This window comes from Arvicanthis niloticus, chromosome 7, assembly GCF_011762505.2.
Source record: "Arvicanthis niloticus isolate mArvNil1 chromosome 7, mArvNil1.pat.X, whole genome shotgun sequence".
Taxonomy (NCBI): Eukaryota; Metazoa; Chordata; class Mammalia; order Rodentia; family Muridae; genus Arvicanthis; species Arvicanthis niloticus.
This window is the reverse complement of record NC_047664.1, coordinates 27,104,104-27,131,290: the sequence shown is the minus strand read 5'-3', so window position 1 is coordinate 27,131,290 and position 27,187 is coordinate 27,104,104.

Genomic DNA, 27,187 nt, shown 5'->3' with positions numbered 1-27,187 from the left:
GGGAGGGGGGACTGAGAGCAAGGGCAACAACTGGAATGTAAACAAATAAAATTTAAAAAGTGAAAAAAAGCTAAAAATGATCTATTAAAAGATGAAAAAAATCCCTATTGCAGTAACTGGATGAACCTGGAATATGTTTATAGTGAGTGAATCGTGTAACTCAGATTCCACAAGACAACTGAAAAGTGTTCATACTTATGAGGTGGTTCTAGACTTAAATAATTAGATCCATATGTTTAATTTGGGGTATTTAGAGAGTGTAGAAATGTTGGGCCTTGGACGAGGTAACTCCATTTAATCTGTTACCTTTGGTCACGTAGGACAGGTAGAGTGTGTGACTAACAAGTCTCCACCTCCAGAGATTTAAATATTAATGAATTATCAAAAGGCCAGGGGCGTAGCTAATTAAGTTATTTCCTCCCCTTTCTCCCTTCCCTATAAGACTGGTCTCCCCTGGCCTTTGAGGGGGAAAGCGCACAACACCTGCATCCATTCACCATGCCATGAACAATAAAAGCTTTGGAAAACCGGACTCCACGTGTCCATGGTCTCTCCGCCTGATTCCCAGCTTTTGGAACCCTGGAACCTTGCCAATGCAGCCGCCGGCCAGCCCACTGACAGCTGCGTGAATGTGGGATCTTCCGCTGGCGGTGCGGGAAGCCCTGGTGCCGGACCGCCCTGAGACTCTGTTGCCGGACTCCCTCCACTTCCCCCCGCCCGCGAGATTCGTCCCCACATAGAAATCTACAAAGAGGATATTTTGGGGAAGGTAAAAGATCTTAATATATGAGTAGCCAAATGTAGGTGATATGAAATGTTAATGCTACTAGCTTTTGGTAGATTAAAAAGGGAAAGAATGGGAGGGTCATGAAGAGAAGTGTCTAGGAAAAGGAATAATACCAAGGATCTTTGAGAGAGCTATATAAAGACCTACTATTTTATAAACACAAACACAAAGATGTATGTGTGTATGTATGTATGTATGTATGTATGTATGTATGTATTATAGGAGAGAGAGAGAGAGAGAGAGAGAGAGAGAGAGAGAGAGAGAGAGAGAGTTTACTTGGAGTAAGAGACAATTGCCCTCCAAGTAAAGAGAATATCTCATGAGCTCTAGCTTCTACCTGATATCTATTGACAATTTATGGTCCCGAAAATAAGAAGAGTCAGTTTTCATTAGAGAGGTAGTTCCTTGCAGATCAAGCATGCTTTAATGGATAAGTGGATAGTCCCATATCCAAGAAAATACAGGCAGCACACATTAGATTTGTTTATGATTTTTATTTTTTTAACAAATATATGAAGCTGCTGGAGGTAAGAAGGTGGTTATGGCTTTAGGAGGAAATAGGGCTAACAACAGAGAATAAATCTCAACAAAATGCAATGTATGAACTTTTTAAAGCAGTAATACAAATTGTTCAGACAGTAAATGTTTCATGTCAGGTTTTTCTTTTTCTGTGGGACATTTAAAAATACAATGAAGTATTTTAATCATGGAATACAAAATACATATAAATTTTGTAATAAGCATAGCCTAAAAATAATGGCATACAAAACTTTTGTACGTCTCTAATTTTGACACCACTGTTGACCAAGGGTAAAATTTTCATTTCTAACATCATTCTGACACTCACATATTTATGTTTCAGAATAATTAGATTGTTACATAACTGATATTCAAATTCTATAGCATAAATGCCTTATACTCTTTAGTAGCCATTCAGTTAGTAAACTAGTCAATGAAAATTTATTGAAAATCCTAGTTAATAGGCACATTATTTGAGACCACAATGATGGCCATGACACAGCAGAAGCAAAGTAAATAAGAGGCTCCAAGTTGGTTTAGAGGTAGAGGAGGCATTGTCTGCATAAACAAACATACAAGAACCCAAAATAAATGAAAAAGTGGAAGAATTAGGAGACAGGAGGCCTTTGTAAATTCATATAAAACTGCTTTGCTGAACTTGATCTAGTTGAAAATAAAAGGTAACTCATTAGAGTAGAGGTGTTAGGAATGTGTGATGGAACTCTCTAGTGTGAGAAAAGGCAGGTGTCAGCTTCCAAAGCAGGTTATTTTCACGTATACCAATGGAAATCTATCTTTTTAATTAATTAATTTATTTATTTATATCCTGACAGAAGCTTTCCTCCTTCCTCATCTCCCTATCTCCTCCCCTTTCTCCCATTCTCCATTTCTCTCCTTCATATTAGAAAAGGAGGGGTATTCAATGGTATCAACTTGTGTGGCATAACAAGTTGACATATGACTAGGTACATATTCTTTTATTTTGTCTAGACAAGGCATCCCAGTTAGGGCAAAGAGAGGGAACAAAGGCAGACAACAAAGTAAGAGATAGCTGCTCTTCTGCTGTTTATAAGTCTCAGATGAAGATCAAACTACACAACTATTACATATGTAATGAGGACCTAGGTCTGTCCTATGCCTGCTATCTGATAGCTCAGTCTCTGTGGGTCCCTCTGGCCCAGGTTAATTGATTCTGTAGGTTATAGTGTCCTTGAACTCACTGTCTCCTTAATTCCTTCCCCCATCTTGTCTCCCAAAGGACTGCCCAAGCTCCACCTAATGTTTGGCTATGGCTCTCTACATCTGTTTTCATCTATTGCTGCGTAAAGCCTCCCTGATAACACTTTTGGTGGGCTTCTGTCTGCAAGTATAGCAGAATACCATTAATTGTGTCAGGGGTAGACTGTCTCTCATGGCATGAGTCTCACACTAGGTCAGCCTTTCCCTGAATTTCTGCTCTATCTTTACCCCTACACCTCTTGTAGGAAGGACTTGTTGTGAGATGAAGAATTTGTGGCTGATTTGATATCCCAAATCCCTCAATTATAAGGGTCTGATTTCTGAAGATGTTCGTTCAGGTCCATATATACCATTGCTAGGAGTCTTAGCTAAAGTCACCCTCATAGATTCTAAGTAGTTTTCATTGTCCTAGGTTTCTAGTTCATCCCAGAGATGCCCCATCATCCAGCCCCATCTTATAATATGTTGGAGGGCCTTCAAATATGTATGAGCAGAATTAAAAGGTTCTTGAACTTTCAGGTGAGGATTATTTCTATAGAAAGCAGCTAAATTGATATACAAATGTTTAAAAGCATTTTAGGAGCTATGGTAGTTGACTACAGGCCCTGGGGGCATGAAGTAATAGTACTTCAGGTGGCAACTGGAGTGAAAGGCACTTACAACACTGCCCCTAAGTTTCTCAGTGCCTTGATGGAGAACTAAGATATCTGAGTGTGTATCTCACAGCCACTTAAAAGTCTTATTATGTGACCCAAGGGTTGGTCTGACTTTACAACTAGATGCCAAAAAAAAATTATCTGTCTCTAGGCATCCATAGTAACATCCAAATCAGGTGCTTATCCTTTCCTTTTGAGGTGCTATTTCTGATCTATCAAATTTTTGTTTGTTCCACAGGACAAGATAAACCAGACTCTTAAGCATTATTAATGATGTACAGGGATTTTCAATGCATGGGCAGCAGATTTATAAGACATATCAGGGTTTCTACGAGGTGATAATAGTTATTAGGAACTCTACATAATGAAACATTTCCTTGGGAAGTATTAAGCCATGTGTGATGGCCAAAATTAATTAGGTTTCTCCTAATCAGCCAGATGGAAATTAAGGTGCATGGAAGATGAAGTTGCATGCTCTGTGGGGGCCATTACTCCCTGTCATGTGTCTGATACATCGCATAGGCAGAGCTACTGAGGTGAGCCTCTCTTAAAGACTCCCACTGTAAATGTTACAATACAGCAATTCATCTGGAGCCCATTAAGACCTGGTCTTGTCACATTCATTCCAAAGTGCCCTGCTGTCTCACCTCTCTTGTAATGAAGGCATTTTCACATTAGGGATCACAAGATGTAAAACAATGTTTGAAGTGATACTTGTTGAACCTTTAAAACCTCTGCACAATTAGAAGTTCTTGAATTCCAAAATCTTAACTTCTTACTTTACATAGGCAGGAGCACATATACTCACAGAAAGCCAATCAAATATATTCTATATAATGAAATATAACTTAAATGATCAGATAATAATTGCTATTATATGTGTATTTTTTAGAACTTGTTCTCAGGGATTTGTGTTTCATCATGCTTGATTTTTTACTATATTCAAATGAAAGAAGTAGATTTGAAAACCCTAAATACCTTCTGACTAGAATTTAAGATTATAGTGACTATGCCATTCTGACTTCTATTAAATTTTAAGTATAAGCAGTAATATCACTTTTGTCTGAATTTAGATAATAATAGACTTATTGATTCCCCCTTTCATACATTGCTGAAACTTAGAATTATTAGATAAACAGTGTATCCCTGGTATTTGCCTGATATCACTCTTGCAGCATTTTTTATTGTCACTGAACAGGAACAATTTGTCAGGCATAATTGTGTAGAGCGGCATACAGGACTCAGATGTGAATAAGCTCTGAGTTGGCCTGCAAATATCAGATGAGCAGTGAGAAGACAACACTACTAAGGTAGGACAACAGAGACAGCATCATAAAAAGAAGGCCAAGCTGAGAGGCCAGTAGGAGTAAAATGGAAGAGAGGCCCCAGAAGGAAAAGGGTAGAGCTGAGCCTGCTCACAGCTGTGCATCTAATCAGTACTCTTTTCAAAGGATCTAGAGCTATTGCTGGGAAGAAGCCTGTGTAACGAGAGGAAGCCATTCTGTGGTTAAAAAAAAAATCTTCAAATACAGCTGGGATGACAAATACATTCTGTGAATGGTTGTTTTGATTTCTTTACTAAGAGCCAAGAAGGGGTGAAAAAGAATAACTTCACAGATTTTTCAGAGATCTTGGATTTCCAAGTCTTGATACTGGTAACTCTGCTTCAAAATTAGTTGGTTTTTTTGTTTTGTTTTGTTTTGTTTAAAGAAAGAAAAGATATTCCTTCTTTCAACATCATCCTTGCTCATGCTCAAATTGTCAATATCCATTATAAACTGGCATCATTTCCTAGAGTAATGTCAAATCAACCTGATGTCTTCCAATAGAACAGCAAAATGATGTGACATTCTGTGCATATGTGTGTGTGTATGTGTGTATGTGTGGGTGACTGTGTGTGTGTTTGTATATGCATTTATGTTTGCATTTGCAATATGTATGCATACGTACACACATAGAACTGTGCATCATTGATTGTTCACTGAGAAGTTAAAAATGGGAGATCAAAAATATTCATAGAAAAAATGCTTACAGTTTTTTTGTCATTCCATAATAAATATAGTAAATATTTTCCCAGTATATGAGGTATTAAAGGATTTGCATTGGCTCGGTGCAAGTATCATGCCATTTAAAACATCCAGGTTGTCATTTAACACATCCAGGTTGTCAGTAAATCCTAAGATTCTCTAAGAATATAATCATGATGTTACCACATGTGAATGTGAAGAGAGACAGAGAGAGAGAGAGAGAGAGAGAGAGAGAGAGAGAGAGAGAGAGAGAGAGAGATTAAACTCATTTGATTTTTGAGATGTCTTGAATTCCAGGACTGCAAATAAGGTGGATAGAGTCATGGGAGTTGGGAAGAGCTGACAGTGTTACTTTCATTTTGAACGCTGCCTGGCTTTACTGGAAGAAAAGGCTGATGCTGCAGTCTGAGTGTGATGGCAAAGAAAAGGCCATGACTCAGCTTGAAGTTAGTAAGGAAAATGAATTTCTTTTTAGTAAAGAACATTCAGGTTTTTCTTTCTTCATTTTTTTCCATTTAGATTTTTATCGTATTTGAATGAGACTCACTCATAACAGAGTGAAGGTATTTGACTAGTTATTCATTTAGCATTAATCTTACTTGTGAACCCTCTCAGAAAAACACTCAGAAGCGTATCCAATGCTACATCATCTGGGATTGCTATTTGTGTATATTGAAGCTTCACTTCAGATGTAGCTATTTATCACCAGGGGGTAGATCACTGAATCCAGGTTTTGAGGTTGTAATGTGTGACTCAAGCTAACTTAGTCTTATGTTGGTCATCCCATTGAAACTCTATGTCAGGTACAGGGACTAACTTTCAAGTATTGGGATGTTTCTTGAACAATTATAGCTCTCAGATATTGCTTATAAAATAGAAAGTGGTATACCATTTATAAAAATTTTCGTGGTCTCTTATATATTAAGAGAGTTCAGTGGCTACCAAAAGAGCAGAGTCAAATAGGATGACTTGAATTCAATCCACAGTATCATGAGACAAAACCAAGCATGGTGATACACATGTGGAGAAAAGACAGGTAGATTCATGACTATTCTTGCAAGCTACACTAATCGGTATGTTCCAGTTCTCCTTTGAATAAAAGAAGATGCCTGTGTCTGACTAACAAATTAAGTTTACTTTCTGCCCCGACTTGCATGTGGCATAGCAAAACACACACACACACACACACACACACACACAAGCACACACAATTGGTACAAAGAATAAAAGAAATAAACAGAATACTTTCATTTTATTGCATATTTTATTTATTTACATTTCAGATATCATCCCCTTTCCTCATTTATCCTCCCTAGAAATCCTCTATCACATCTGCCCTCCTCTTTTTTGCTTTTATACAATTTTTAATTATATGCAAGTATTAAGGTCAGCTCTAGGTTAAAGGTCTAGGAATACAATAGATACAAAGAGTCAAGGAACAAGGAAGACAATGAACACAAATAGTCAAAGAACAAGCAAGGCAATAAACAAAGTTCTGTGAACACTTTCATGATCACTGTTTCTAAGGGCTTATCAGGATGGCCAAAATATCTGAGCCTACTTCCCAGTCCTAGCCAAAATCATTTTCATGTTTGATGCCTAATTCCTTTTTCTAGTCTAAAATTTCAATTCTTGCATTAAATTATTTCTTTGTTCTAGCTTAATGTCAGATTCCTACCTGAAATTACTCCTTTGTTCTAGCCTAATGTCAGATTCCTGCCTGAAGCCCACTTCCTTGTCCTTGGCCAATGTCATATTCCTGCCAAACAGTCCATTTTCTTTTTCTTGGTCAGAGTCTTGCCAAGCAACCTGGAAAGCTCTCTGCCTCTTCTTCTTTTTTATTTCTTATAGGATAATGGTTACAGCTTATGTACATAAGCCTGAAGTAGATAGCAATCAAAAGAATGAATGAAAATTCTTGAATATAGGTAAACCTTAATTTTTCAATAACATGTGTCACACCATGTAGGGCTGTCTATAATCTTGAGGACAAAAGAAATATCAGTGTTCCAGATGCTTGTGTTGTAGTTTAAACCCCTGAAGTTTAAATTTCCAGGGTAGGTTTGTAAGTCTTCTAAGCATCATGGTTTGTTGGTCTACTTTCCAAGGAGAAAAGTAAAAGCATCTTTGCTATACTCCTGCATGCTGTCTTTCTTTGGGTTGTGAATATACTTGTGTTTCTTTTTTGGGTGGTTTTTCTCTATGTCACAAGTGAATGGATAATTACATGGTGGGAAGTAAGTAGTGCCAAGTTTAAATCTCTATGTTCTCTCCATGGTCAAGGGGGTTCCCTCCTCCTCCTCCTCCTCCTCCTCCTCCTCCTCCTCCTCCTCCTCCTCCTCCTCCTCCTTTTTCCCATTCCAGCTCCATTTTGAAAATGAAGAGTCCTTAGATCAAATTTTGGGGAAGGGAGGAGAGCAGACAGAATAATTCAGAATGGTTAGCATGGCAGGTGTCTGCACTATACTTTTTCCTGGCCCCTTGTGCTATCTTCTATAGCTTACTTGTTAAACTAACTAATGTGCAAAGAAAACAAACAAACAGCAAGAATGATGACAGCAACAACAAAAACATGTATATTTGGGATTTTATAATGTGTTCTAAGCGTCTCCATTGCCATGTGATAATTTCAGTGTGTTTTTTATATTTGATTAAGGATGTAATAGCACATCTTCATTATGTGTTCTTTTGATTTTAAATGATAATATTTGATCAATATACTAGCAGGATTTTTATCCAGCAGTATGACTGCTCTGGCAAGGGATCTTATCCCAAGAACTTCTAGGTCTATTGGATCCAGATGGAATGGCACCTCTTTAATTTCTCTGGTTGGAATAGAGCCATTCATGCCCTTCACACACACACATTTAATCCCTGACAATGAAGGTACAGTTGCTTTTTTTTTTAGAAGAAAGCAGAAATGTTTGAAAGTATTGTCTAAGTGAGGGAAAAACAAACTAATGAATCTGAGAAATATCTGAAAGTATGAATCAGGTATAAGATATGCCTAGATCTCACTAGAACAAACAGGGAAGAGATGCAACTTAATAGAAAAACACACACACACTCACACACACACACACACACACACACACACACATACAGAGAGACAGAGAGATAAAGAGACAGAGACATACAGAAAGAGGAGACAGTGTTACTAGGACAGTTTTAAAGAGACATGTTGTAGGTGAGAACAGAACAAGCCAGGTAATTATAAGGAGCCAGAAGATTAGAATAGAGTGCAAGAGTAGGTTTGAGGCCAACTACAAAAGTCAGACAGAATTCAAGAAAAATCAGTTTGAATCAGTCAACTTGGAGAGGAGTTTTGGGTCAAAACAGCTGAGTTGAAACAGCCACCCTGAGTTCAGAAAGAGATACTAAGGATAAGCTTACTCAGCCATAAGCCACTGAGACAGCAATTACTTTTGTTATACAAAGATTACTTTTAAATCTACTGAACTGTAAAATGGACTTACAGTTTGCTTGTCATGTGGCTATAACACTGGCCACCAGGAAAAATAAGCTGGCACTTGCACTTCTGCATATAGGAACCAGTGAGGCTCACATGAAGTAGTTGCAACAACCCATAGTGAACGCTAGAAGAAGCACATGTCCCATCTACAGACTCAATGACAGATTGTCAGCTGCTGTCTAAGTTGTTGCCTTATTATTAAGGCATCTGAAATAGTCATTAATTTGATCAGCATCTTAGGCAGGAGGCTAGAAATACTGATCCACTGCAATTTAATGTCTGCTCTTCTGTCTAGTGTCTGTCTGATTCTTCCTGGGCGGGTTTGTTCCACACTTACTGTACATTTTTCTAATGTTTTTTATTTTCTTTGATATTCTGTAAATAATATAGACTTTAATACAAGTTCCATGTAGTAAATTACATTGTGGCTATCCTAATCTAAGGATGTTAACCAATTGCCATCTTTGGAAGAAAATTCATCCCAGCACTTACTGTGTTGCCTCATATCTAGGTTGCAGAGTATAACATAGCCTATTACAATATGAATTTGAAAAAAGGTTGTAGCACATAGGTGTTGAGATATTTTCTGACTCTTACAATCATTAAAACTGGCTAACTTCCTGACATGTCAGGCACAATATTTACTCCAGAGTTACAATTATGCATCTGCCACTCTCAGGTTAATGTTAACAAGACCAAATATATATAAAAAAATTATGCAAGATTATAGGTGGTAAGAAGTCAACATCAGTTAGGCTACTAGTCCAGCAGACCTCATCTTTCTCCACATTGTTGTCACAATTAGGGAACATAACAGAGAAACCTGTCTTAAAGCTCCTAAATTAATAACTGAATTGTGGTAGTTTTAACAGGGATTCCTGAATTGATTTCTTCTAGAATTTATAGACATCAATTTGGTGAAATTTTGCTATCTGCTGCTATTTTCTATTACTTGCACTTAGTAAAATTGTGGTAAATGCACTTAGTAAAAAAAGTATAACTGGTAGATTATTCTCTATTATATCAAGATTAACAAAATTTGTAGCTGTTTTCTGTTCAGTTTGCTATGGAATTTAGAAATCCTCATGGTACAACTATATATAAAAGTGTAATTATAATTATACATTATCCTACATAGCTTGTATTAAGTTCTGCCTTGATAAGATGGTAAAGTGATTAATATTAATGTGTCTTTTGGCATTAATGAATAATGGATATCTATATTGCCTTTATATTCTAGTTATTGTAAATTGAAGTGACATGAACAGTGTATGAAGAATGCTTCACAACACCTACTGAATGGAATCATTTCACATTCCACTGACACTGACAAGGGGCTAATATAAATGTGGTAGTTGTATACAGTGGAATATTATTATTCACAAAAATTAAATTCATAGATAAATGAATGACACCAGAAGCAATTATTATGAGTTGGCTAACTGAAATTTTGCAATATAAATACCACATATTCTCTTTGATGCCAATATTAAACATTTAGATATGGATGTTTACATCGGAACACCCAAGGACATCAGGAAACTACTGAGGGACATACAGAAGGGTTTCCTAGGGAAAGAGGTAGAATGCTCAGCTCTAAAAGGGGATTTGAAAGACGTTCTTTCTCATGAAAAGCTCTGGGATTATTGTTGAAGAGAAAACAGTTTATAAGAGTCATAGGCAGTGGATGTCTACAAGAAAATAGTATTTACTGAATATAGAGCTGTTGCACAAATGACTTAAAGTGACCTTGAATACTTGCACAAGACCTGCACAAGATCATATCAGCCAAACTCTGAGAATTAGCAGAAGAGGTCCACCCTAGTGTTCTTATCTATTTTTTGTTCCTGGGTGAAGAGAAGTGAAGTTTCTACAAAGATGTGGTTCCTGAAAGGCTAGGTAGGTTCCTAGGGATTGTCTTATATCCGTGTATATAAGGCAGCACTAAAATGATTCACCGAGTTTAACAAGAACATATTTGATTATAGGGGAAAATGTGGTACAGACACATGGAGAAATTATAGAGAAGAAATAGGAGATTGGTTTGAAAAAAAACATATTATATGCATATATGAAATCTCATATAATAAAATAATTTCTTTCTCAGCCTGTTTATTCTTTGAGAAGAGGAAGGTTACTGATTTTTCTGAGTTAATTTTATATCCAGCCACTTTGCTGAAGTTGTTTATCAAGTTTAGGAGTTCTCTGGTGAAAGTTTTAGAGTCACTTAAGTATACTATCATATCATCTGCAATTAATGAAATTTTGACTTCTTCCTTTCCAATTTGTATCTCTTTGATCTCCTTTTGTTGCCTAATTGCTCTGGCTAAGACTTCGAGTACTATATTGAATAGGTAGGAAAAGAGTGGGTAGGAAAAGAGTGGCCAGCCTTGTCTAATTCCTGATTTTAGTGGGATTGATTCAAATTTCTCTCCATTTAGTTTGATGTTGACTACTGGTTTGCTGTATATTGCTTTTACTATGTTTAGGTATGGGCCTTAGACTCCTGATCTTTCCAAGATTTTTACCATGAAGTGGTGTTGAATTTTGTCAAATACTTGAATCCTAGACTAGAACAAAGAAGTAATTACAGGCAGGAATCTAAAACTTAAGCTAAAACAAAGAAGTAGGCTTCAGGCATGAAAATGACTTTGGGCTAGGATAGGGAAGTAGGCTAAGATACAGTGATCACAGGAGTGATTACAGGACTCTGTTTATTGTCCTGCGTGTTCTTTGAGCATCTGGGTTTATTGTCTTACTTGCTTTTTGACTATTTGCATTTATTGTATTGCTAGTTCCTCAATCTAGAACTGACCTTAATACTTGCATGTTGTTTAAATGGTATAAAAGCAAAACAGGAGGAGGAGGGATGGGATAGGAGATTAATTGGGGGGGGGGGTGGATGGGGAAAGGGGATAACATCTGAAATGTAAATAAATAAAATATCAAATAAAAGTAAGTTAATAAAATAATTTTAAAGGAAAAAAATAAACCCATAATCTTGAATGGCCAAACAAGGCCATCAGATAGAGAGGTATGATCCACAAGCAGGCAACAGAGTCAGAGACAGCCCCAGCTCCAGTTGTTGAGAAAACCACATGAAGGCAAAGTCGCACATCTGCTCCAAATGTACAGTGGACTTAGGTCCAGCCCATGCTTGATTTTTGGTTAGTGGGACAGTCCCTAGGAGACTCCAAGAGGCTAGATTAGTTGACAATTTGGGTATACTTGTGGAGTCCCTATCCCCCTCAGGACACTCAATACTTCCTTCAACTCTTCCACAAGGTTCCCCAAGTTCCACCTAATGGTTGGATATGCATGTGTTACTCTCAGAGGTGGAGCTTTTCAAAGACAGTTATACTAGGGCTCTGTATGCAAGCTGTAGGCTTGTATTTTCCAAGACTCACTTTAAAAAGGGTTCTTAAATGCTTTAGCTATCCTTATAGCCCACTGACCAAGGTAGGGAAAAAAGTTAATAGGAAAAGGCGATGTAGAACTATTTAGAAGTAGTTCTTTGGGGGCTATTCTGATCTTTGCTGGAAAAATATCCCCAGTCCAGTTCAATGGTGTCGGGATACCCGAAGTACAGTTCAATAGAGTCACCAAGCGTGAATCAACAGGAATAGTTCTATCCAGAAAAAAGCAGAAGGCTCTGCTAATCAACATGAGTGTAAGAAAGCTGCAAACACACTCCCCTCCCAGAATATCATTAGAAGTACTTTCTAGTATATTTCTCAGAAAAAAAAAGGTAAACTAGTACCTGCTAACCATCAGCAAAGATCAGCCTCAGCAAAGTTCAGCATCAGTGAACCCCAATGATTATCAGAAAAGAATTATGTGACCTTAAAGTATAATACCAATAAACCCTCTTCTTCTTTAATTGTCTTTGTTATGTTGTGTTCTCTGGCAACAGAAAGGAAGCTAGAACAAATTGTAATGACAAGTTCTTGTAGTATCTGACCCCTGCTCCTAGTAGAATGAAATTACTTATTCTGCCCAGGGGGCTCCAATTCCACTTTTCTCTGATTCCTCTCTCAGCTTTGCTTCTCAGTCTATCTAGTCACCCACCATAGATTTCCTTTCCTCCATACACACTGTTGTTATACAAATGAAACTAATACTGAACTTTCAGGGACTCCTATCTAGCCTCTAACATTACAGATTGATCATCCTCCCAATTCTCTAAATGGTACTTAAGGTTCTTTCTTGAGGCCAGAGTTATGCAGAACAGGAGACAGAAACTGATTAGGCAGACCTAAGAAAGGAGCAAATAAAAGCGACATTTCTATGAATGCTCTTTGTTTTCCAGCAGGAATGCCAAAAGGAACTCTAGATTCTTTGTTCCTCCTCAATCACAACCCTTTAGTTCAGACAACAGTCCTTGTGATAACAGCTTCATACTAGACATATAGATTTTCATGGTGAGGTGGATTATATCCAGACTCCAATTTCAGCCGTTTTTCTCTATGCTTGTAAGTTTATCTCTTCAGAGAGTGGAATTTAACAATCACATTAATTACATTAATTACATTAATGTTGATATAGGAGGCCCTAGCATACTGTGAACTTAACCACCCTTGAGTAGGTGACCAGGAATTGATTTAAAAACATATGTAAGCCACAAAAAGCAAACCTAGTAAGGAACATGTCACTATGGACTGTGCTTCATTTCTCACGGAAATATTTCCGCCTTGAGTTCTTGCCTTGTTTTACCTTCAGAATAGACTATAGATGTAGGCAGGAACAAATCCCTTCCTCCTAAAGTTGCTCTATGTCCTATCATTTAATCACTGTAATCACTGTAATAGAAAGCAAAGTTGGACAACTCTTAGCTAAAACAATGAGTAAAAAAATATATATACTTTTAAGGTTTTAAAATCTAGCTGGTTGTTTACACACACACACACATATATGTAAATAACTCTGGCCTTTAATGTGATATATGTATCACTAGGTAGTAGCCCACTATTTTGGTCAGATTTCTGAAAATCAACAAAAATGTACTGACTTGTAGTGATGTTATATAGACAAATAGATATTTTTATTAATTATTAATGATAATCTTATTAGAATTTTTTGTTTTCTTTTTTTCCCCTTTTTTCTTTCTTTAAAAATTGGATATTATATTTACATTTCAGATTTTATTCCCTTACCCCATTACCCCCACCACCCAGAAACCTCCTACCCCATCCCCCCTTCTCATGCTTCTATGAGGATGTGCCCCTACTTCTCCCCCACTCTCACCTCCCTACCTCAAATTTCCCCCAACTCAGGGTTCAGCCTTCATGGGACTAAGGATCTCCTCTTCCACCTATGCCCTACAAGGCCATCCTCACCTACAAATACAGATGGAGTCATGGGTTGCTCCCTATGTGCTCCCAGGCTGGTGGTTTAGACCCTGGGGGACTGTGGTTGGTTGATATTGTTGCTCTCCTCATGGGGGCCACAAACCCTTTCAGGTTCTTCAGTCTTCTCTCTAACTTCTCCATTGGGAAACCCTTGATCAGATCAGTGGTTAGCTCTGAACATGTTAGACTCTGGCAGACCTCTAAGGAGACAGCTATATCAGGCTCTTGTCAGCATGCACTTCCTGACATCCACACCAGTGTCTACCTTTGGTGACTGCACATGGGATGGATACCAGGTAGAATGGTCTCTAGATGGCCTCTCCTTCAGTTTGTGTCCCACACTTTGTCTCCATATTTGCTCCCTTGAGTATTTTGTTACTCCTTCTAAGTAGGACCTAGGTGTCCACACTTAGTCTTCCTTCTTCATGAGCTTCATGTGGTCTGTGAGTTGAATCTTGGCTATTTCATGCTTTTGGGCGAATATCCACTTATCAGTGGATAAATACCATGTGTGTTCTTTTGTGATTGGGTTAACTCACTCAGGATGATATTTTCTAGTTTCATCCATTTATATAAGAATTTCTTGAATTCATTGTTTTTAATAGCTGAGTAATACTCCATTGTGTAGATGTACCACATTTTTTGTATCCATTCCTCTGTTGAAGGACATTTGAGTTCTTTCCAGCTTCTGGCTATTATAAATAAGGCTGCTATGAACATAGTGGAGCATATGTTCTCGTTATATGTTGGAGCATCTTCTGGGTATATGCCCAGGAGTGGTATAGCTGGATCCTCAGGTAATGCTAAGTCCAATTTTCTGAGGAACCACCAGACTGATTTCCAGATTGGTTGTACCAGCTTGCAATTCTACCAACAATGGAGGAGTGTTCCTTTTTCTACACAGCCTCGCCAGCATCTACTATCACCTGAGTTTTTAAAATTATACTACTAGTTATTAACCCTTCATAATAAGACTGATATAAAAGCCCCCTATGACATAAAAACTTCAATTAGAACACTGCCAGTATTAAAGTGTTACTAGTTAATTGCTTCTGAGATAGAAATTTACAACTTAGAGCACATTCTAAGAGTGTGATAGTTATTCTGGTCAACTTGGCTATATCTGGACTGAACTAAATTCCAGAAATAGATGGCACATCTGTGATCCAGATCTTGTGGCTGTAAAACACAGGTTTCTGTTCGAGATCTTGGCATGGAGATTTTGAGGCATAGTGGCCATGAAAACTTAAGTTTTGACAAGGTAGTACACAATTTTAATCACAGAATACTGAGTCAAATATCTTTGAATTCAGGGAAAGGCTGGAACAAAGCAAGTTCTAGATTCAGGTATTGTGGTACACACCTTTAATCTAAGCCACATCTTCTCCTGGAAGATTAAATAAGGACATTTGAAGAAGCAACACTCACTCTTTTTCACCTACTTGCCCTTACTTGTCAGCACCTTGGTTTGGCCTACCTCTTCAGGATTCCAGCTTATACTGAAGACCAGGTGAAATAACTAGTAGCCTCATGAACTAAGCAACTACTAGACTTTTGGAGTTTCCATCGCAGATGCCCATTGTTGGGTAAGTTAAACTACAGACTATACGTCATTACAATAAATCCCCTTAAAATATAAATTCTGTGACTCTAGAGAACCCCAACTAATAAAAAAAGGTTGCAAAACAATAAGCCAAAGGCCTTAAAAGGGAACTAATGATTTGTTGTAGGTACAAGGACAGAAAATAAGATATTGACTGAGTTTATCTACACAAAATTTCAATGTTAACTTAATCATAAAAATTATATTTTATACTCTATGAATCTGGGAGATAGTGGAAGATAATGATTTTAAAGTTTGATAACTGCTTTTAATGAAAGCAAATGTAAACATCTCTGTTGTAAACTTATTTGAATTTATATTTAAAGTCTTGTGAAATTTTGTTTAAAAAATGATGCTTGGAAAAAAACAAGTGATATATTTCCATAGAAAAAGTACAAAACTAGGATTGATTACATCACATTATATTGTAGTAGAAGGAGAGAGCAAGATTAGGTGGAGGAAGAGGGACAGCAAAATGAAGTAACTTAGAAATTAAAAGAGCAACTTAGGAATTTAGAGGGCATATAATCTGATAGATTTCACCCCTTTTCCTTTCCCTTAGAAATAAAGAAGATATTAGGCAAGGGACAGAAAGAGAAAGAACAGTGCAGAAAAAAATCAGAAATTAAGGTATAGAAAAATATACAGAGCATAAGAGAGAGATGCAGGGAGAGACAAAGAGTAGTCTGCAGATAGAGCAGAAAGAGAAAGTAGGATTCTCCTTACTGTGGGATGAAACAGTTATTCTTCTCTTAACAAAGGCAGGCTTAGTCTTACTAAAGAGGACGAAGCTTTTCTTTCTTACCAATTTGGACTTAATTCATTTAGCAATAAAATAATGGAAGCTTTTACTTTCTCTATGCAAAAATTGTAGTGTTGGGCCATGGAAGTGTTAGTGAACCCAATAAGTAAGACAGAAGTCCATCTTATGTAATCACACCAGCCTCTACTCGAGCTAGATTGGGCTTAGTCCATCACCAATAGGCAGGGCAGTTTTGGTGTAGAGAAACCTGAGCATCTATCAGGGCAAGGTTTTATAGAAAGCAGCAAGCAGAGGCAGAGAGTGGATGTATTCCTAGCTTGCCAAACATCTAATTGGAGAGCTACTTTGGCCTTTAGCATAGTTGGCTCATGGTGAGATTCAAACCATAAACTTAACTTCTGTTTCCTCTCCATTGTTGGTTGTGTGCAAGGGGTGGGCTTATAATCTAGGGGTAAAGATTTGTTGGGGGTAACCTGAAAACTGGACTTAGATGCACATCTTGTTGGTAGAATAACCTGGAGACATATTTCTTTTTGGTGGGTAACTCAGAAACCAATGCTAGGTAGTAGCCTGTTAATTTACCTGAGTTCAAACTTAGGTCAGGTTCACTAAAATGGAGTTTGAACTTAAAAGATTTGATCTCTCATTCCTCACTTTTTCTGGTAACTAGAAGGCTCAATTATGGGACTTCCTGAATCTCTATTTAGGAGGGCCAGGGCTGTCACCACTCAGCCCTCATAGTGTCCTTGGAGCTTGGCTTCTGCAGTATATGCAGTGAGAAGATTCATCATTAGAATTGTGCTGTAACTTGGGCTTGAGAAGGTTAGAAGGATACCTAATAACCTTCCAGGTTTTCTTTTGCTCCTGGTCTGGTTTGTCTTCAACTAAAATGGATTTGCAATTCAAGTGTGAATATGGAAAATGTATGTTGCAATTCTATCAAACTTCAGAATGGTAAGTGTTGTCAGAAGGATGGCATAGGGGCCTTTCCAGTGAGGCTCAAGTGACCTCTGGAAATGTCTCTTTACTAGGAGTCAATTTCCAGACTGGAAATTGGGACTGGAAATTGGAATCAGTGGGACTCCAGAAGTGGACCTGCTTCATAGAGAGCACGATGTTTAGGCCAAATATGTTTATGTACCTATCGGACACCTTTGAAATTGTCCAATAACTTCTGCCTGTAAACTAGGAATAATGGGAAGAGATGAACCAACATAATTTCAAAATGGGTGAGTACTATCTGGTATGGAGAGTTCTGTACTCTGTAATGTACAAAGTGGGGAAGAGTCACAAATTCACCATCAGTCTCCAAGGTAAATTTAAAGAAGGTCTCTTTTAGGGTTCTATGTTTCCTCTCTACCTGTCCTGAACTCTGGGGTCTATAAGCACAGTGAGGTTTCCAAATAATCCCAGAATACTGACTAATCCTTGACATGCCTAGGAAAACAAGGCTTTTGAAAAATTTCTTCTAGTAGTTTTTTTGCTACCCTCAGAGCAGTCTCATGCTTGGTTGTGAAAGCCTCAGTCCATCCTGAAAAGGTATCTATAAATACCAGCAAATATTTGTATCTAAACTTTCCTGGTTTTACCTCTGTGATGTCTGTTTCCCAATAGACTCCTTGCTTGGTGCCCCAGTATCAAGTTCCAGGTTTCTTTTCATTGGTCAATTAACAGGCCTTACAGTTCTTAACAATTTCAGCTATTTTTTTCTTATTATTTCTTTGTTTTATTGGATATTATATTTACAATACAGATTTTATCCCATTACCTGATTCCCCCACCACCCAGGAACCTCCTATCCCATCACCCCTCCTCCTGCTTCTATGAGGATGTGTCCCCACTAACCCCCTGCTCCCCCCTTTCCACCCTCAAATTCCTCCCACTCAATGTACAGCCTCCATGGGACCAAGGATCTCCTCTCCCACCTATGCCTGACAAGACCATCCTCCCCTACATGTGCAGATGGAGTCATGGGTCCCTCCCTATGTGCTCCCAGGCTGGTGGTTTAGACCCTGGGGAGCTCTGGTTGGTTGATATTGTTGCTCTCCTCATGGGGGCCACAAACCCTTTCAGCTCCTTCAGTCTTCTCTCTAACTTCTCCATTGGGAAACCCTTGATCACATCAGTGGTTAGCTGTGAGCATCTGCCTCTGAATATGTCAGACTCTGGTAGACCTCTAAGGAGACAGCTATATCAGGCTCTTGTCACCATGCACTTCCTGACATCTATATCAGTGTCTACCTTTGGTGACTGCACATGGGATGGATACCCAGGTGTAATGGTCTCCGGACAGCCCCTCCTTCAGTTTGTTTCCCACACTTTGTCTCCATATTTTCTCCCTTGAGTATTTTGTTACTCCTTCTAAGTAGTACTGAGGCTCTTAGGTAAGTGGATGGAACTAGAAAATATCATCCTGAGTGAGGTAACCCAATCACAAAAGAACACGCAAGTATCTACTCACTGATAAGTGAATATTAGCCCAAAAGCTTGAAATAGCCAAGATTCGACACACAGACCACATGAAGCTCATAAAGAAGGAAGACCAAGTATGGATGCCTCGGTCCTAATTTCAGCTATTTTTAAATTGACATCTCTAATTCTGATATGGGACTGACAGATTAAGTCCTGCATTTTCCAGGCTTCAATGTATGAAGAATGATGGAGCTTTTTTCAGAAAGTGTAGACCCATTTTTTTCTGGTACAATTAATATCTAGTCTACTGTCCTCTGCCATCCTTTATGACATTGAGGTATTCATAGGTTTCTGGCCCAGATTAAATATTCTTAGTATATTTAGGCTGTTCAGGGAGTTTGGGGTATCCTGGGTCTAGGGCAATCAAGGGCATGAGTGATCCAATTTCTAGGGCCACTCACCAGGCTGTTTCATCTGCCTTGTTATTGCCCTCTGAGACATAATCTGTTTCCTTTGATGCCCTGGTAAATGAATGATGGCCAGCTTTTTAGGTCCCCATAGAGCCCTTAGTAGAGAGATAGTTTTCTCTTTAATTTTTATATTATTTTCATATACAGTCAGAAGGGCTCAGTCCCTATAAATAGCCTGATGGATATGAGTGGTAACAATGACATATCAACTATCTGTGTAGATGTTAAGTCTCTTATTTTTCCTATCTCCAATGCCTTGGTTGGATTTATTAACTCAGTCTGTGCTGAAGTTCTAGCTAGGAGTGGCTCTCCCCATAGTCTCAGTGTTTGAGACTACAGCTGCCCAAGAATAACTCTTTTCATCATGAATCAAGCTACTACCATAGGTGAACCATGTTGTCTATGCTTCCATCAAATGGGTATCTTAAAGATATGATCTGGGCCCCTGGGGGTTAGATGGATATTCAGAACTTGTTTCTTTATCTGTCTTAAGTCTTATACAAGTCTATAATCATTAGTTCCAGGTTTCTTGATTGGCAGGCAGGAGATGTTCCAGGCTGATTGACATGTTCTCAGAATCTGTGCATTTAATAGCTATACTTTCCTTAGCAACCAAGAGCATAAGGTATTGCTGGACCCATACAGGCTCAGACCTTGGCTTAAGCTTAATCCAAATTGGGGTACAATATTTATCCATCCCAACTTCTCCTGTCTCTGCCCAAGTGTTCGAGAAGGTATCTAGCCCAGTAGTAATTTTCTTCTCTGAGGTGGGGAGGGGGCTCAAAAACTGGTATTCTTTATCTAGAGTGGTGGCCAGGACATGAATAAGCTTCCCCTCTCTATCTAATAGTTTGACTTCTTCTGGGGGAGAAATGAAGTTGTGCCTTCATTTTTGTTAACAAATCTCTCCACAATATGTGGTATATACATTCAGGCACAACAAGGAATGAGTGGGTTACTCTGCCATTCCCAAGTCCACTGTTCTTTGGATAGTCTATATGTATTGGTTAATTCCTGTTGCCTATTTTTTGAAGAAAATTTACCCTCAGGTTTCAGCAAGACAAAATGTTGGGTTCTGCTGTCAATAAAGAAACTCATGGGTTTCTTCTCCACTTTTTAGGATTATCCTGGGCTTGGGGAGGGGATCCAAACCCAGTCCCCACTAATCTTCATCTTCTAAGGACAGGGTTCAGAAAGACTTGCTCCTCATAGGGCATTCTCTGGCCCAGTGGCCCTCCTCCTTACAATAGGCACATTGTTTCTTTCATAAGTTGGGGTAATCTCAACCCTTAGGCACCCCTTACTACCTTCTTTGGAAGCTATATCTTTTAGGCATCTCCTAAAGCCTTCTGAATTGGCTGTGGCTCCCAACAGGATCTTTGCCAGGTCACAAGTCTGTTGTCTCTGTTCTCTCATCTGCTTCTCCTCTTCAAATCACCCTCTCTTCCACTATCTCTAAGTCCCTCAGACTGTTCTCTCATCACCTCTCAACCATCTGGAGATTTCTCTTAGTATTTTGTGATGCCTGATTAATAAAATCTAGAGCCACTGGTTATATTACTTCTGGTAATTCAGGATCTGTGGGTGTGTGTTGCCAGAATGCCTCCATGCCTCTTTCTAAAACAGCTACAGGGGTTTCATTTTTTTCCTTGCCTAATGTCATTAGCCAAATGTGTTGGCCATCTTGTGGCTGCCTTGAAACCTACCAGCAGAGCCTGAAAGTAGACCAAGTCTCCTCTTACCTTCAAGGGTGTTAAAATTCCAGTCGGGGCAAGTTAGAGGGAAGCAAGCATCAATAACTGCATGGTTATTGGTGGGCTCTATTTTGAGGCCAGGAATCAGCCTCCTGCCTGAATGTTTTTCCCCTCTCCTCCGTGGTGAAGATCACCTGCAAAAATTGTTGACAATCATCCCAAGTGGGCTGGTCAATGAAGAAGATTATTTCCAAGATATTGATTACATCTCAAGGGGTATTTGAAAAGGGTGAATTCTGAGTTCACCAATTATAAAGGTCACTGGTGGCAAAGGTCCAATAATGATAAGGTTGATTCCTTTGGTTACTGACTGGCTCCACTGTGTGCAAGGACAGGACAACAGACTCTGGCTCAGGGCAAGCCTGTAGGCTCAGTGTCCATGCAGCAGTGTACCCACCTGTGTTGAGGCTGCCTGTTGCAGAGTTGACCACGGCAGCTTCGACCTGAGTTGTGAAATAAGATGAGGGTGGAAAGATAATATCCTCCTCTGTCCTTCCTTGAAGACCTGGGTAGAGGGGTGATGCAGAAGAAGATGGATGATCCAATATGGCATGACTTCCTTTGTGTCCTTGGGCTTTTTGGTAGCAAAGGCAAGAACTTCTGCCTGTTACCTAGGGAAAAAAGGCTTAAGCCAAGAGGGCAGATCCTCGAGGAATTCTCGCCAAACCACATAAGAGTTTTGGTCCGGGTGGCCAAATTTTGGTTTAAACATGACTTTCTCCATACCTTGGAACAAACTCAGGTCAAAGGAACATTCTAAAAGGCCAGTTGGTGTTGAAAGTGGCCCGTTCTGACCTGCAGAATGTGCTCAACTTATCTTTCTTAATAATGACAGGGAGATTCTCACCCCTAGTTTTAATGTCCTTAAAATGACTGTGTAGCAATACTACCTTTAGAGAATTCAGGGTTTAGATTACCTAGCCCATATTAATATGTCATCAAAGTCACCTAGTAATGAGAAACACAAATAAAACACATAAAAAAACAACTGTAATCCTGCCTCGGGCAGAAACAAGAAACAAACAGAAAGTAGTACTCATAAAAAAGACCTCTCTGTGGCATACAAACCTCTCCTCTGGACTGGTGGACATCTCTCATCTCTCTGAGCTCACATCACAGACAGGAAGCAGGGAGTGTATTGTAGAGCTACAAACACATACATTATAGGGTGAACCTAGACTAGATTTGCTGAAATCAAGACCCTCCAGGTTGGTGATGCTGAAATCCATGAGGAACTTCCCAGCCAAAGAATCATGTTGTGCCAAAATATTAGTGAACCCCAAAAGATCAGACAGGAGCCAACCTGATATAATCATATCAGGGCCTTTATTCAAGGTAGCTCGTGTTCAGGTCACCATTGACATGCAGGATGGCTTTGGTCGAGAGAAGCCCCAAACATCTATCAGGGCAAGTATTTATATATGGCAGCAAGTAACGTAGGGTGGGGGTATTTCTAGCCTGTCAAGCATCAAATTGGAGTGCTACTATGGCCTTTAGCATAATTAGATGGGACTAGATGCCAGATCATAAACTTAACTTCTGCTTCCCTCTGCATTGTGTTTTGAGGCAGGGGCACACTTATAACCTACAGGGGAAGATTTGTTGGGGCAGTAACCTGAAAATGAGTTAGACCCAAGTCTTGATGGGGGAATAACCTGGAGACATAGGTCTTGTTGAGGGGTAAATTTGCAACTGACTCTATGTAATGGTGGTCTGTTAGTTTACCTGAGTTCAAATTTAAGTCAGGTTCTCTAAAACTGGAGTCTGAACCTAGAAGATTTGGCCTCTCAGGAGCTCAGTTTTAATCCAGAATGAATGATTTCTTTATGCTCTGGTACTTGGGCTTTTGTTTCATATGAATATGTAAGGAAGCATAGGTTTGTCTGTGTAAACATGTAAGTTGATTAGATAGATTGTTGGGCCAAACAAGTATGGATGTGTGAAAATATGTGTGCTTATGCATATTTGTGTAAAACTATTTTCTTCTGCCAATGTTGTTCTCTTCTCCTTCTTCAATAAAAGTTCATTGCTTCAGACTTCCATCTAGCTTGGCACTCTAGAGGAGAGGCTTCTGGGGAAGAATGCAAAAAGCCTTAGGAATGAACCTTTTACTTAATCTTCTCCTGTTAGGCTACAAGTGCTAATCCTCAAGCCAGCAGTTTTTAACCTCAGGATAAGCAAGAAAGTTTATTTTTATGATTTTTTAAAAGAGGGTAGCAGCATCAGTATTCAGCATAGTTAAGAGAGTTTAAAGGCCAGAGATCATCAGTCTTTAAAAGTCTCAACTAACCTGGATCCCAGGATCTCTCCGACACTGAGCCACCAACCAGACAGCATACACCAGCTGATATATGCATATATACAGCTGGGAACTTCTGAGTCTGGACTCAGTCAGAGAAAATGTACCTAGCCCTGGAGATACTTGGAACCCCAGAAAGTTGGGAGGTTTGCTGGAGTCAGGGTAGATGGGGACATCCTCTTAGAGGTGGAGGAATAAGTTGTAGGATGTGGAACAGGTGGAGAGTGAAGCAGAAGGGATAATTCTGGACTATAAAAATAATTTAAGAATAAATTTTTTAAAAAATGAAATGAAAAAGATTGTACTTATAATAGCTTCTGTATAACAAAACAGATGAAAGTAGGAAAACTACATTAAAGTTTGATTTATAAATACCCTACATCTGGAGACCATCAGTCTCTAAAGCTACCGCTACATCCAACACTCATTCAACTCATTCCAGGCTCGGGACCATATTACTTCCTTAATTAAGCATTTTTTTATATTCATGTTTCATTGTGTGTGTGTGTGTGTGTGTGTGTTTGTGTGATTAAACTTGTTAGAGCTTTTAAATTCTATTATTTTTTAACTTAAAATTTATTTATATCCATGTTTTAAAATTGCATCTGTTCACTGAAGATTCATATTTACTTTGATAATTTATGCAATATTTCATCTACATTATTTTTACTATTTAGTCACAGAACTCAAAGAACTCATAAAGTATGGTAAGTTCCTACATTTTTAGATATCACTTTATTCCAGTGAAAATATTCATAAAGTTTCCTTTTCTTATAATATCTGTTTAAATATATCTCAGTAGAATCTATAAGTAATATTTTGATTATACATGGAAATATTACATATAAACAATAGCATGTGCTTTACAGCTAGACATTGTAGCACATGCCTGTCATCCTACCACTCAGGAAGTTGATGTAGTAAGACTATTACACTTTTGAGGTTAGCCTGGACCTCATAATGAATATCACGTGTGGTGGTGTGAATGAGAAATATTTTCCTTAAAATCAAGTATGAACAACTGTTCTTTTGTTGACGATGCTGTGTTGGCATGTTATGAATGTTAGCATTTGTTTAAGTTCCACCCCACAGTTACCTGGCAATGGCTAGGTATGCCTTACTCACTTTAAAAGGGCTGCTTGCCTCCTCTGCTCTCTCTTGTTCTTGCCTTCTTGCTCCTACTCTGTCTTCTCACTCCTTATCCCCTCTCTTTATTTCCCTTCCCCCTCTCTCTCCACATGCTCATGGTCAGCATCTACTCCTCTACTCCCCTCCCTTCTCTCTCTCTCTCTCTCTCTCTCTCTCTCTCTCTCTCTCTCTCTCTCCTTTTCTCTGTCTCTACTAACCTCTCAACTCTCCTCCCCATGCCCTAAATAAAATCTATTCTATACTATACAGAGGGAAGGGATGCCTCAGCATGGGCCCTTGGAGGCAATCCCTTTCCCCATACTTTACCACAACCCACCAAATATATTCATTCTCCCCTTAATTTTTAATAAAACACAACAATGGAGACTTCAGAGATGCAGGCTTGCTAGAGCAAACACATCATTGAACTGGGTCTTGAGAGTGTATAGCCTTGTCTCCCTTCTAGCTCATCTCTGCTTCATGTTTACAGTTAAAGTGAGATTTCTGTTTCTTGATCAGACTATTTACAGTCTCCCCTGACATTATGTACTTTGTCTCTAGAATGGAAAGCCAAAATAAACTTTCCTCCATTGCTTTTTGCCATGGTATTGTAGGACAAAATCTACCTAATAGATAAAGCCTCTCAGGTCTGAAAACTCCTCCCCTCTTACACCTCTGTGCTGGAACTGCAAGTGTTTATGTCTAGCTTCTATATATTTACCATCTTTGATTAAACATTCATGTTAATATTTTCCAACGCTCCAATACTGAGCCTTGTATTATTTTGGAAACAACTGCTCTAATAAGATTTTATAAACCAAGAACATCTGTGATTAATTTGTACCTCTTTGGTGCCATTTTAGATACATTTATAAGTAAACTGTTCTAAATAGGGCATACTAAATTAGCTTTCTAGATGGAATTATTAAGTGGACCATATGTTAATATATCTTTCAATTAAATAATAGCTTTTATTTAGGTAGAGTAAAATCTGATACCTTTTTCTTTTATTTATAATAAAATAAGAGACTAAATTTATTTTTAAGTGATTTTTAATTCTTGCATCAAAATATGTTAACTACATTGAACATCATTTCATGGGTTGGGGCTAGAGAGATGGCTCAGCCGTTAAAGGCTAGACCTAATATTTTCAAAGGGATGCAAGTCCTAAATTAAATCATATGTGTATTTTCTTAAGTTTACCCTGCTTCAACACAATTAAATTATGTGTTGTAGCCACTATTTAGAATGTTAAAAAAGGGTGTATCTGCCTTTGTCTTGTTGAATGGTGTATTTCATGAAGTACAAAATGTTTCAGCTACATGATCTAATATCTCTAGCCATTTGGATAACATTAAAATTAATAAGGTGTTTAGGAATGCATCTGCACAACCGATGTCGGTGTGTGTGGACCCTCCATTTTTCTTTATGTTATCCAACTTTCAGAATAATTCTGATATCTTGGATTGTAAGAATGTTACATGCTTTTTAGCACAATGCTGGAATGGATCACTAGACCTAGCCTTGGTTGTGCACGTGCCTACCTTTGTGCCCATCCCAGTACATCATTATTGAGACATAAAAGAGACTTTGGCATTACTGCAGCCATTGTCACTGCTATTGCCATCGCTACAGCTGTGATAGCTGACACAGGCATGGTTAACCAAGTTACAGCAGCTACTGTTGTTAATCAAATTTCAGAAAAGACCTCTGAGGCTTTGACCCTCCCATAGAAAGTGGATGCATAATTGACATCAGACATCCTGTTGGTTAATCAGAGAGTTGATTTGCTACAAGCCCATGTGGAGCAGCTCACGGATGCGGTTCAAATGAGCTGCGTGTCAGCAACCCCACATCTAGGTATTACACCTCTGAGATTTATGAATGATACATTTATTCAAAGCCATAATCTTTCTGCTTATTTAAAAGGGAAGTGGACTAGGAAGTTGGACCAGGTGCAGCAGCAATTGCAGATCCGGATTTCGAGCCTTGACGGAACAAGAGTAGACCCTGTTTCCCTTGGCGATTTTACTTCTTGAATTTCTTCTGCTTTTTCCTTCTTTCTTAAAGGGTGGGGATAGGCCTGTTTGATGCAGCCCTATGTTGTGGATTAGTGTTCATGATGGTTGGTCTGTAAGCTCAGAACCCAGCAAAAACGTGACAAGGCCGCTATCGCCCAACCACTTGCAGCCTTGGAGCAAGGATCTCCCCCTGAAATTTGGCTATCTAGGCTAAGAAAGTAGCCGATGACTGAGGCCCTCAGTCGATGCACCCCAAGGGTTCAGCCTATTGCACTGGGTCAATGAGAGGTCTAAGTCCAGCCAGCCCTTGCCTAAATAGCTGTGGTACCTGAATAGTAGGTTGACAGCCCTTGTACTCCTGGGAACTATACTCCATTGCACAGGAACGGGTGTCAATTCCTCTTTACATCCCCTTAGCCCTTGCACCCAGAGGACTTGTTTCCATTGCACCTGGTAGGGTAAGGGAGAATCTTCGGGCTGTAAGCTCTTGATCGCTTATTCCCCCAAGATGGAGTTTGCTTGATCGGGCTTGAGTTCGAATCTTGATTGGTGCCGCGCTTGATAGGCAATAGGCTGTTCCATCTTAAATATATAGATGGGGGAGATGTTGGGAGCCGCAGTGAGCATGTCAACATTCGCCATTACAAGATGGCGCGGGCATCCTGTCCTCCCACTAGTAAACAACTGAC